Raw genomic sequence first — 12,950 nt, 5'->3', positions numbered from 1 at the left:
ACGGAGCGGAAACGACAGACTGGGTGAATATTAAATGGAACGGGATAAATAATGGAGGCGCGCAAATGAAATATGGATGGAGGAGCCACTGCCGCGCGCGGGTGGAGTAGGCCCTTCTCCGCCGCAGAAAGGACGGGACGCCGCGAACAGGACGGGACGCGGCCGAGGAACGACGGCGCTGGGGGTAAGGAGAGGGGATGGATTATTTCCTTATTTATTTATGTATCGTTCGTTATGTAGCGCTCCGCGTCCTGCAGCCACACGTCGAAAAAAAAAAAAAATTGGCGCAGAATCTGCAAATTTATTTTTAGAGGGCGGCAGCTTCCGATGAGAAATATCTGGGTTACCCGGTAACCCAGCGTCTGCTCCTTAGTCAGGCCCGATCTCTTCCCTCGTGTACGCAGAGAAAAGAGGAGAAGAGAGGGGAGCAGAGATGAGGGGAGGGGAGGAATGGGGGAGGGGGAGGGAAGATGAGGGGAAGGGGGGGGGGGGGGATGGGGGTGACCCAAGAGAAAGTCTCCTACTCAGACCTTCGCTCTGTGACTGCGGGCTAAAAATACCCCACTTCCTGTTCAGCGGGCCTGGCTTCCCCAAACGAGCTCAATCATTTAAGGCCCGAGCGGACGGGGGGGAGAAAGCCATTAGCGTGTCTCTGTGGCAAAGCCTCCTTACTTACAGTAGCAGCGCAGCGCAGCTCCCAGAAAGGCCTCCACGGCCACAGGGCCGCTTACACAACATCAGACCCCGAAAAAAGCGCAGCACGCGAGCTTCCTTTCCGATCGCTCGGGGCTCGGGGGTTTTCGCAAGGAACTGGCGGTCAAGACGAAATTCCACAGAGGGCCGCGCGCAGCACCCCACCCCCCCGCCCCCGCGGTGCCGGACACTGTTCCGAGGCACCGATAGAGGAAATTAGCAGCGCGAATGTGCGGATTGAGGAGGGGATACGTTTCTGGGGCTTACGCTAATGGTCAGATTGGATTACACGGAGCAGGTCTAAGGGGACTCCCGTAATGACTGGCCACCGAACGAGTACACAGAGATCGGTGCGCTGCAGTTACTCCAGAGCTGGCGATAACCAGTCTGGCTGTGGAAATGAAACACGTTTAGCATGTTTCGTTTTTACACGCAACTAAATATGAATGCACATCGGAATATACTCACAATATGATATGTATATATGAATATAAATAATATTTACAATACACAAATACTTCTTTGTTTTTGTCTTCTTTATCTGTTTATTATTTCTATCCCATATTTGATTTTGTGAGTATTTTACCCTATTAGCTACTTTTTAGTTGAATGGAAGGTGCTCTTCAAATAAAATGTATTGTTTTCTTGACATTATTATGTATAAGGTACTTAACAGTGCCCTTCATAAAGTGCCCTAAATTTGGGGGCTAATTTATATATGGTCAAACAAAAATGTTTCACAATACCCTTTAAAAAAGCTCAGAATCAGCAAGTGAATTGTTTGATTACAAATCTATAATTACAGAGTACAGAGTCAAATCAAGAAAAAAACTTTATCCTAAACACTGTATATCCCAATTTGTTTTTAGTCATGTTAAAACTGAAAGACCCATGTGCCTGTCTGACAGCGGTACAGACAGGCACATTTGCAGACATCACAGTGTTTGTAGTTTAATGAGCCAGTATGCACAGTACAGGCCTTCAGAAGCCAGTGGCTGGGGTTTGCAGCACAGAGCGAGCGAGCGAGCTTCAGGTGCAGAGCAGAGAGAGAGAGAGAGAGAGAGGGAGGGAATGCCTGCCCGGGGGCCAGGCACGTCCAGACAGACCCCTTATTTGGTCTACCCCTCCCACGAGCCCATAACACCCGGGAGGACAGCCCGCGCCCGTCACTCCACAAGGGGGGACCCCCAAATTCCAAACCGCGACCCTTCTCGGGTTCAAGTGCGAGCGCCGACGGGGCCCAGGTCTGACACTTGAACCCGTCGAACCCAACCCCTCCCCCCCCCCCAAACCCGGGCGAAGTTCAAAGCGTGAGGAGGGAGATGCCAGGCCCGGCGGATCAAAGCCGCCCCGCCCCGCCCCGCCCGCTCGCCCGCGCAGCCCCAGCCCCGCCCGCCTCGCAGATCGTTAACTCCGCTAACGCTAAACGCCCTTCCCGTCACTTCCCATTCCTCAGCCCGCGCGGCTCCGAAAGGTCTCCGCCGTAAACGGATTGCGACCGCATTCGTCTCTGACAGAAGCCGCTTGCGCTGCTCAAGCTCGATTAGATATCGGGCTCTTTATTTATTATTCATTTCTTTTCTGCTCAGCTGTCCAGGCCGGTTTGGGCTTAGCTTAGCGCGGGGCGCGATGGCGGAAGCTCTCCGCATTGTGTGCGGATAATCGAATGAGAGGCAGGGGCCCCTCAGCTGGGGGCCAGAGCAGATAAAGGCCGTCTTCACAAAGACCAGAGCCGGGCCAGAAGAACTCCAGGTCCTGGAGGGCCACGTGCAGGTTGGGTTAGTTTCATATCTCTGCTCTTAAAAGCCTAAATAACCCCCTGTTCCCTTCATTCAAATTTTTTTCATACATTTGTTTTTATAATGAAAAACAACACGGCTGACAGTTCTCGCATATTTTTTAAATAAAAATTATTTTGCCAGTGCGTTATGGGAAATGTCACGTTACTATATAAGAATGTCTGCAGCTGACTGGGAGACTGAAGGCGGAGGGGCGGGTGAACCGCGGCCAGGTGTCCGCGCGCGGGAGAGCCGCCGAGGCGCTGGGACGAGGGGCGGCTCCGCCCTCCGCTCCGCGGCGCGGCCTGGCGCAGATCGGAGAGGGGCCGCGGGACGCGTCTGGGCGCGGAGAACAAAGCGCGGCAGGACGCTTCCCCCGGTGCGCGGTCTGCGGCCGGCGGCCCGCTAACCGGCTCCTGCAGAGCCCAGCCGCACGCGCCGGGTTCCGCGCGGGAAGAGACGGGCCGCCGCGCGCCTCACAACGGCACAGGGCTGGCACAGGGCTGGCACAGGGCGAGCCGGCCGTAGCGGTGGCACCGCGAGAGCAGCCGTGCTGCTAACAGGATGCCAATGCCTCCAAAGGGCCCACATGTGCGCCATGGAAACAGATGGGCGCTCGCATGCATACGCACACACACACAAGCCACGAGCACACACACATATGCGCAAATACATGCACATATGACAACAGCACACAATGCACATATGTGCGTGCACACGTGTGCCCAGGCACACGCATACACACACACACACACACACACACACACACAGGCGTGCGTGCACACACACACACACACACACACTCGCGCACGCACACATACACTCACACATAGGCTCACACGTACACACAGGCGTACACGCACACACACACATGCAAGGCAGCCTTAATGGTAAATTCTTAATGGCCATATATCACACAGTCGCTGGGTTCTAGCTTCATCCAAAGCTGCTCAGGTTCCAGAGCAGGGCTTCTCTAGGCCATCACAGTCCCGCTTGTGCCCCACCACATAGTGGCTTATTCACCTCCAACCTGCGGGCCAACACAGCCCAGGAAAAACACTTGCATAAAAATGTAGGCTTTCACATTTTACCGATATACGCACGTCATTGAACAACATGTAAAACACTGAAATTGGCTCTCTCAAATTAAACATGAATATTAGATATTTTAACCAATTTTCCAACTACACAGAAAATCCTTCGAACACTTTATTACTCAGAAGCTCTAGCGGCAAGGGTTCTGTATTAAAAGCTATAATGCGCTCAGAAATTAATTCGCTGTCTAAGTACACAAATAATCACAAATAATGAAGTCATTTTTTCAAGCTGACTGAACTATGTAAAAATGGTGCAAAAACCCACCCCAGCTTTTTGCTTTTTGGAGCAGGGCTGTAATTCCCACATGGGTAACTCCATATGGATGTAAACACTCACAAATTACAGCTGACAGTCTCTGCACTTAAACCTCACATTCATTATTTCATTTCAAATTCAATGTGGTGAAGCAGTGGAATACAGAGCCAAAACAACAAAAAGTGTATCATTGCCCAAATACTTACTTGTGTATGAATAGCTTCAAAATGTCTGGGACAAAGACATTTTTTTCTCGATTTGACTCTGCATTCCACAATTTATTTTATACATTTAGATTTCACCATGTAGGGATTACAGCACTTTTTAAATGGATGGTAAATGGACTGCATTTATATAGCGCTTTTATCCAAAGCGCTTTACAATTGATGCCTCTCATTCGCCAGAGCAGTTAGGGGTTAGGTGTCTTGCTCAAGGACACTTCGACATGCCCAGGGCGGGGTTTGAACTGGCAACCCTCCGACTTAGATATAACCCCTTAATTTCAGGGCATCACGTTTGAGACAAATGGCTTCACAGGTGTCTCTGATTAGTCAGGTGTGTTCAATTGTTTCCTTAGTGCAGGTATAAGAGAGCATTCACGGTCCAGCTTTAATTCCACCTTTTGATTCCCTTTAGAGTCTGTTACTGGCATCTGTCAACATGAAAACCAGAGCTGTGCCAATGAAAGTCAAGCAAGCCATTACGAGTCTATGAAAATTGTAGAAAACCCACAGGAGAAAAAGGCCAAACCTTAGGCTTACCAAAATCAACTATTTGGAACATCATTAAAAAGAAAGGTAGCTCTGCTGTGCTCAGTAATTACAAAGGGGCTAGTAGGCGAAGAATTACCGAAGAATTCCTACCATAATGAAGAAACCCCTAAACACCAGTCCAACAGATCAGAAACACTCTTCAGGAGGCATGTATCAGTGACTACTGTCTGCAGAAGACTTCTCAAGCAGAACTACACAGGCTATACTGCAAAATTAAAACCACTAGTTAGCCGCAAACACAGGATGGCCAGGTTACGGTTTGCTAAGACGTACCTTAAAGAGCCTGCAGAGCTCTGGAAGAAGGTATCAGACAAATGAGACAAAGACTGAGTTGTATCAGAGTGATGAAAAAAGCAAAGTGTGGAGCCAAAAAGAACTACGCAAGAATCAAAGCACCCTCATCTGTGAAAAAACAGTGGTGGGGGTGTTATGGTTTGGGCATGTATGGCTGCCACAAGTACACAAGACTCACTTGTTTTCATTGATGATCTAACTGCTCATGGCAGCAGAAGAATGAATTCTGAAGTGCGGAGAAGCATCTGCTCGAGTTCAAGCAAATGCCTGCAAACGGCAGGTAATCCCACAGCAAGACAATGTTCCCGAAGACACTGCTAAAGCAACAAAGGAGTTTCTCAAAGCCAAAAACTGCAAAATTCTTGACTGGCCAAGTCATTCACCCGATCTGAATCACAAAAGAACACGCATTTCACATGCTGATGATAAAACAAGCAGGAGCTGAAGATGTCTGCATCAAAATGTATAAAACCACCCTTTAATAGCTGAGAATCACCCTTTAACTACATGTAAATCTTTTTACTATAAATCTAAAATTGAGGAGTAGAGAGCCAAATGTCTTTGTCCCAAACACTATGGAGTTCACTGTATACACACACACACACACACACAAGGAAAATAGGCCAAGATAAAAAGGGTGACAAAGTGAGCAAGTGAGGGGGAAGAGAGAAGCATTTAGCACTTGTTTAAAAGAAGACTAACATGGCATCTGATGCTCCTTCCTTCTCTCTGTTGTACTCGGCATGACCATAGCATCAGAACTTTCCTGCTTCTCTCCACGATCCACACCAGAGAGAGAGCTACACCGCGCTCTGAAAGTCAGCGTGTTTGCAGTGAAGTTAGAGCATCTTTTCCGCTCATCCTGCCCCCCCACCCCACCCCACTCCCCCACTCCCCCAATCGCTGCAGGTCAGAGGCGCATCCGTGTTATATAAAAGCCCCATTTCACAGCTTACAAAAAAAATAAAAATATCGCCACAACTGGCAGCAGCGCGGCGAGGTGACCTAGTTTCCCAGCGGCCCGGGAAGCGGGCGGTAATTCCCGAGGTCTGGCCGAGACGCTGACGGGCGCAGACCCGGGCCGTCCTGCGTGATTAAAGGCCGTGTCACGGCTGAGTGGAGACCCGCCTTTCTCCACAGCCCCCCCCCCCCCAACTGCGGCCTGACCGCGGGGACGTTTCCGCGCGCTGCGGTCTCCTCGCTCGCACGCGCTCAGTAAGGGGGAGCCCTTCAGGATGCGCTGTAGCGCCTGGTGAGGTCCGCTCCAACTGCGGTGCTGATGAAGCGGGTGTGTGTGTGTGCGTGTGTGTATGCGTGTGTGTGTGCGTGTGCGTGTGCGTGTGCGTGTGCGTGTGCGTGTGGTGTGGTGTGTGTGGTTGTGCTGTGTGTGTGTGTGTGGTAGTGTGTGTGTGTGTGTGTGTGTGTGTGTGCTGGTGTGTGTGTGTGTGTTGTGTGTGTGTGGGGTGGTGTGCGTGTGCTGTGTGCGCGTGGTGTGTGTGTGTGTGTGTGTGTGTGTGTTGCATTACATTACATTATATTTATCTGGCAGCTGCCTTTATCCAAAGCGATGTACAAGAAGTGGGTTCTAAGTCTCCCTACACAGTCACGGTCGTGTGTGCAGAACGGAACCGAGCGAGCCACGTTTGGGCCCCGGCCCCGGCTTGGTTCGGCCCCGGGGAGCACAGATTGTGAAGCGGCATGCCGTCGCCGGGACAGCTGCTGGGCCCCCCCCCCCAGGTTCCCGTTCTGGTTCAGCAGTATCTGGGGACATGGCTGCAAAGGAATTGTGGTATTGGAGGAGGGGGGAGGGGCGGTGATGTCAGGGACCGTTAGTTTCAAAAACGCGCGACGCTCCTGGAAAAACAGAGATAGGAACGGCCAGGGCGTGGAGAGAGAGGCCGGGTCTCTGACAGGTTCCCGAGCTGCTGCTCAAAGCGACCTGTCAGGCCCAGATCTCCGCCTCCCTTCCCATAATCCCACAGGACAAGGCCAGTGAGGCCCCTGCGTGCAAAAACACGCCCCTTTCTAAAACAACAAGCCATTTTTCCGACCAATCTACACCCACCCCCCGGCAAAAAAAGGACAAAACGCTGGATCCCTTCCTCTCAACATCCTCGTCCTGCGTTCCCCACATCTGTGTACACAGGGAATCCTCGTGCAACTGCCTGAAACAGCGCCTTCTGCACGAAAGACGGCGGCGCGACAAATGATATACGACAGGTGGGGAAAAGGACACTGAAAAGGACACGTGCTGTTTTCCTCCGCCCGTGTTTAAAGTAACAATCACCTTTGTTTAGCATTTAGCTCCTCATGAACCGAGTTCACCCTCAAGGCCACGGCCGAGGTGGCCATCGCCGCCTCGCCTCTCCCAGCCCGTCCTGAGGGAGCCGAGCGGCCAATCGGAGCCCTCGCGCCAAACAGGAAGGGGAAACGGCTCCAAGAGGTCAAACTGCAGGCCTTCCAACGGTAGTTTTATCCTATCTGACCGAGGTAAACTGAGACAAAGTTTCCTATTATTTCCCATTTCCGCCCATTATTTATTCAGTGGATTCAAATGAGATTTATACATACAGAGGTTGGACGTAAGGCTGCTGTTCCTTTTTATAACTCACGAACAAACACAGCTGCAGATAAATTCTCTTTTCAGTGAATGCGGCAGCTGTGGGACGTGGACTAAAAGGGGTGTTTCAAAAGGCTGGTGAAGAAGATCCAAACCACTCATCCCCTCCTATTCTGAGTCCGGGCACCTTCACAGTATGAAGCGCCTGTCCCGTCCTAAAACGAGCCTGAGGAATACCCACCGAGAAACAGACGCAGGCTATGAGGCCCCTGTCACTCCCACCCCCGGCACAGCGAACACTTAAGAGATGAAATATTTAAACATCGCGTGTCTGCGCTCTACCGCGGCCTTCTTTAGCGCAGTTCTCCGCCGCACGCGCTCACGCTCCCCGACGGTAGCCGTCCTCGCCGAATATCTGCCGGAGCACACCGGTGTGAGCGTCCGTGCCGCGGCCGCTAGCCCGTTACCGCTGCTATAAAGACCGCTGCACGTACAGCACAGGGAACTCTAAAATAATATCAAATTCAGGGAAACAGAAGACAAAGTAGCCTTCACAAGAAGGACGACAAGGAGTCACTGCGCTTAAAATCTGGAAAAAAAGAAGCGGTTTACCGCACTGCGGTGTTTAATTGCGAGACTTCTAAAAATCGAGCCTCCGCACCAACGTTACAAAAAGGGCCTTCCTCCGAGTGAGGCGCTGCTCGCACCGCCGCGAAAGCTAAAACGCCTGAAGCGCTCGAGGACCAACGGCCGCGTTCGTCAAACGTCAAAGCAGGGGAAAGCCGCACGCGCAGACGGAGAAGGAAGCAGATGAGTCAGCGGAGGAGGGAGGGAGAGAGGGAGAGAGAGAGAGAGAGAGAGAGAGAGAGAGAGAGAGAGAGAGAGAGAGAGAGGAGAGTGAGAGGGAGAGGGAGAGAGAGAGAGAGAGAGAGAGAGAGAGAGAGAGAGAGAGAGAGAGCGACGAGCGCGCTGCATCGGACGCGGGGACAACCCTGCGCAAACAGCGCAGTCAACAGTCACATTTGATTACGGCCCGCTTTTAAACACCCTTCATTTGCATGAGCACAATGCACTCGCCGGCATATGCATAACTGTCAGGGAAAACTGCAACGGCACACGGGCCTGCCCATAAAGCCAGACACGCAAACACAGCCAGACAAATGATGAGGCTGCGCTGGTCAGAAAGCATTTCAACTGCACAATAAGCAACGATTATTGCCTGCGGAGTCGATGCACCTCACACAAACAATTCAGTGGATCTGGAGATACGTAGGTCCTTCTGTAGCACGTAGAATTTTAATTCTGTTGGTGACCTTTAATGTAACATCAGATCTGGTGAGACATGCATCACGGTCCACTGGGTAGCGGACTCAAGATGTATGCAAGCCCCTCCAGTACCCCTCGTCGCCCACATGTTCGACCCCCCCCCGTGGCACTGTGAAACTCCTCCTTATCTATCACCATCTCTGCCGTCCGGTCTCCTTTAAAAAAAAAAAAGGCAAAGTAATATCGGGCCGTCTCATAAAGAAGTGAAGAGCAATAATCCCCTCAAATGTCAAGAGCGGTTTCCTATTCTGAGGCTGCCGAACGCACCAATGAGAGCACGGCGCCGCCGCCGCGCAGAAGCGAGCGGTCGCGTAGCGCCTGAGGTCTTTGGGACCGGAGGGGGAGAGGCCAAAGCGAGCAGCGAAGAGTTCAGTCAGAAAACAGAGACGAAGTGAAGAGACTCTCCCTTCCTCGGTCCATCCTCTCTCTCCCCGCCGGCCTCGTACCTTAAAGAAGGGCCTCGTTCACACGCCGGGCGGGCGGGGGGGGGCGCCCCTGGCGTGCGGAACATGTGGCTCTCGTTTGGGGCCTGAGGTGCGGTCGCCAGGCCCGAGAGCCCGGCCAGGGGAGAGGCCTGGCTAGCCGTCCCGCGGTTCGCTTCACACGGAATAAAAGAGGAGGGAAAAAAGAGAGAGGTGAAATAAAAAGGTAATGCCCCCTTAAGTCTGGCCCTTTGGTTTGTGCTTAACAGACCACGCGAAAGAGGGGCCCTTCTTTCAGGAGGCCTGCCCTCTCCAAAGCGAGCGCTAAGCGAGGCCGTCCCACTGGAGCGCTGCAGAGGGAGACCCTGTCCCGCTCGCGATATGCTTGAGGCGTCGCTCCTGTTTCGCCTGGCGGGCGGTACCCCTGTTGGCGGCGTCTTCGGGCGGCGGCTCGACGGCGGCGCCGGGTGCCACGTCTTGCACGGCGACGGAATTTTTCGTCCCCGTGGTTTCGGGAACCCTCTCCCGCGCCGAACTCCCACGGACGAGGGGGTGGAAGTTAGAAGGCAGACCGAGCGAATTTACCCCCCGCTGAACAGCAGCCAGATTAAAGCCTGGCTAGCGATTAGGGACAGGAGGCAGCTGCGTTTGGGACTGTGGGCCCGCAGGGGTCGGACCGGGCCAGCAGGACACACTGTTCCTCCGACTGTTCATCCGCGCGCGTGTGTGTGTGTGTGTGTCTGCGTGTATAGGCATCATTTTAGGACCAAGAACCTAGGCAGGGGGCAGTCCTGCCACTGATCATAGGCTCCCAAGCAAAAGACCACTAAGAAGCTTTTCAGGCAGGACCAGGTCACTGGGTTTGGAAAGAAGTTCACGTAAGGATTCCCCCTCCCTCTGTCCACCTCCCCCCTTCCCTCCATTTTTTCCTCCTGGTCCCATTTGGCCATTAAAAAAATAAAAATATTTGCCCTTCCAACCACCCCCAAACCCATCGCTCCCAACTCCACTGCAACAGTCTGTCCAGCCCACATGCAACAGAGCTTTGCATGCAACAGAGGCCCAGTCCAGTCACAGCCACACTGCCTTGCCAATCACTGTGCAGATTACGCAGGTTTGGGGGGAGGCTTACGTAGTCGGCGACTGTGATTGGGCGACAGTAGTGGATAGCGCTCCCTCATGCAGGACCTCAGATACTCCAGATGTTGTTTTGATCAGAGTGGTTTATTAAGCCTGGCCCAGCGGGTGGTACTTTGCGCATGGGTGTGTGTGCGTGTGTGTGTGTGTATGTGTGTGTGTGTGTGCGCGCATGTTTGTGTGAGTGTTTGTGTGTGCTGTCCGGGATTTGGAGAGGGATTCAGCGCTGCGGTTATCTAGGTCTTTGTTCTTTCAGCTCTGGTGTTTCCCAGGTTGCAGTGCTCCCCACAGCCTTGGGCCTCCGAGAATCGTCTCACCTACAGCACTCCCACCACCCCCCCCTCCCTTCCCAGCATTAGCTGGCAGGCTCTTTAATTAAGGTTTGAGGGGAGGGCCCACACACACACACACACACACACACACACACACACACACACACACATAGACACACACACACACACACACACACACATCCCAATGGAATGCACCGGCTTGTCACTCAGGTGTCTCTCCCTGTGTCACCCATTTCCTCTCAGTGACCGTGACCGCTCGTTGACAGAGCGCTCGCCGAGCGCCGTCTCGTCTCCGGATGGGGTGTGTGTGTGGGGGGGTGGGGGGGCGCAGACAGAGAAAAGGCCGCTCGTCTGAGTTTTAACACCGCCGTGGGTGAGAAGCTAACACTCCACAGACCAAACAAGCTCCTTCTCTCCCGACAGGCGGCTTTTCAAGAATGACAGGCAGGCAAAAGAAAAACAAAAAAACTTCCTGTCTAAACCTTACAAAGGTAACTTCTCCTTTTTTTATAATTAATTTTTTTTAAATGCGTAAAGCAGTCGGGTTTATTTTGGGACATGAATCGCACATGTGGACCGGGTGGCTTATTTTGGATGCTCGTGTCTTTACACAGAGAAACTCGAGCAAGCCGTCGACCCTGGTTTCACAACACGCGCGTGCGTGAAATTAATGCTAAACATCTTAGCCACACAGAGACGAACGGCTCAGAGCACTACGAGGGCGCAGCGGAGGGCATTAGACCTGTCCTCCTATAGGTGGGTCAAAAACACCGGTGTGCCACGCCCCGTGAGGGGAAAGGGGTCACTGAGGGCATCCGCCACGCCTACAGTAAACACCGCCCGCCTCAAAACAGCATCCGTACAGATGATTCCGGTTGGCGGAGAGGGGGAAGGGCAGACCACACAACGCTACGGAATACGACCCCCCTGCTTCTCACGGGCGGGGAAAGCTCTCTTCTCATAATTGGTTTCAGTTTCTGGGAGTTGAACGAGTTCAAGCCCCTCGCGCCGTCGCACTCCGGCGTCTGACAAACCCGCCCGCCCCGCAGGACCTGTACCGCAGGCGGAGACGGACCGCGAGCGCGCGCGGGGTTGGCCGCGTTCCACCGAGAACCGCAGCGGAGTCAGACACGGGGCAAAGCGACTCCGGATATCTCCAATCACGGCGAATCGCGGTTCACATGCGCACCGTAAGACTGAACTCTCTGTAAGAGAATCCTCCTTCAGCCAATCACCGAGTAGCATGGCGTCAATGTCACCCATTGTGACGTCGCTCCTCCGGGCCTGTGACTCAGACCCCCGTGGCAGCAGCGTTCGTCCGCTCTGCGCGTGCGATTGGCCCAAAAGCTCCCCGCGTGGCGGCTTCGCCCAACCGCGCTAATTAGAATATTCCCCACGGATGATCGTCGAATCCGACCCATCCCCTCCCCCACGCCCGTGAACACAAGCCCCCCCGCACGGACGGAGGGCGCGGGACGTCACGCTAACGCACGCCTCGGCCCGTCCTCGTCGTCTGAAACGCGCGGCGGCGGCAAGCGACCTTTGAAAAACAGCGACTAAATCGTCTTTTTTTAACCTCGGTTTCTGACACCCCACCCCCCCCGCACCCACCCCCCGAAACGACAGGAACGGAGGTATTCCGCGACCGTGAAAAACCGTGGCGAGGGTTTTATCCGGGTCGCTCACGTCCAACCAAGCGCGAGGAAAAGAGCTGGGCTGGGCAGCAGTAACGGTTTCTGATTTTTGTGGTTGTCCAGGAGGGACGGAGGGGCTCAGACCGGGCCGACGCGGGACGGCCGGACGATTCGCCGCCGCTCCTCACTCCTCCCCCCCGCCCCCTCCCCCCCAACTGTGACACTCCGTCTTCCTCCGAGACGCCCGCGCGTCGTTATCCTCGGGAAGCGATACGCCATCTGAGCTCACGCAATTACGCCGAACGACGGGAACCCTGAGGATCCCAGAGAGCAGCTCGCGCTCTGAAACTAAACACTACACTGAGAGCAGCCTGCTGAAAGAGCTCACATCAATAAACACTCACACACAAACACATAACTACACGCGGCTCATCTTAATATTTCAATTAATATTTCACCGTTTTTCCTCTCCCACCGTTGTGCTTTTACAGAATTAAAGGCGTCCAGCATTAGTCATTTTTCCATGGCCGTTCTTCTACGTACCTGTGCCGACATTTTGTGCTGGGTTTGTGGGCTTTTAGATATTTTTATATACATATTTAACTGAATGGATGGCCTAACGTGCATCCATATTTTTCTGAAATACAAGAGACGTGTATTATAACGCATCATCTGTAGATTTAAAAA

The 12,950-nt window shown here is 53.2% G+C and overlaps 1 protein-coding gene across 2 annotated transcripts in view; it reads right to left on the bottom strand.

The window, feature by feature from the left end:
• The window catches only part of nr6a1a (nuclear receptor subfamily 6, group A, member 1a), a 124,303-nt gene that overhangs the window by 55,835 nt on the left and 55,518 nt on the right, over window positions 1-12,950 (bottom strand). The gene's annotated exons all lie outside the window — the stretch shown is intronic.

This window comes from Anguilla rostrata, chromosome 10 (genome assembly GCF_018555375.3).
Source record: "Anguilla rostrata isolate EN2019 chromosome 10, ASM1855537v3, whole genome shotgun sequence".
Taxonomy (NCBI): domain Eukaryota; kingdom Metazoa; phylum Chordata; class Actinopteri; order Anguilliformes; family Anguillidae; genus Anguilla; species Anguilla rostrata.
Note: the sequence above shows the minus strand (reverse complement) of the source record. Positions and strands in the feature narration are given on the sequence as shown.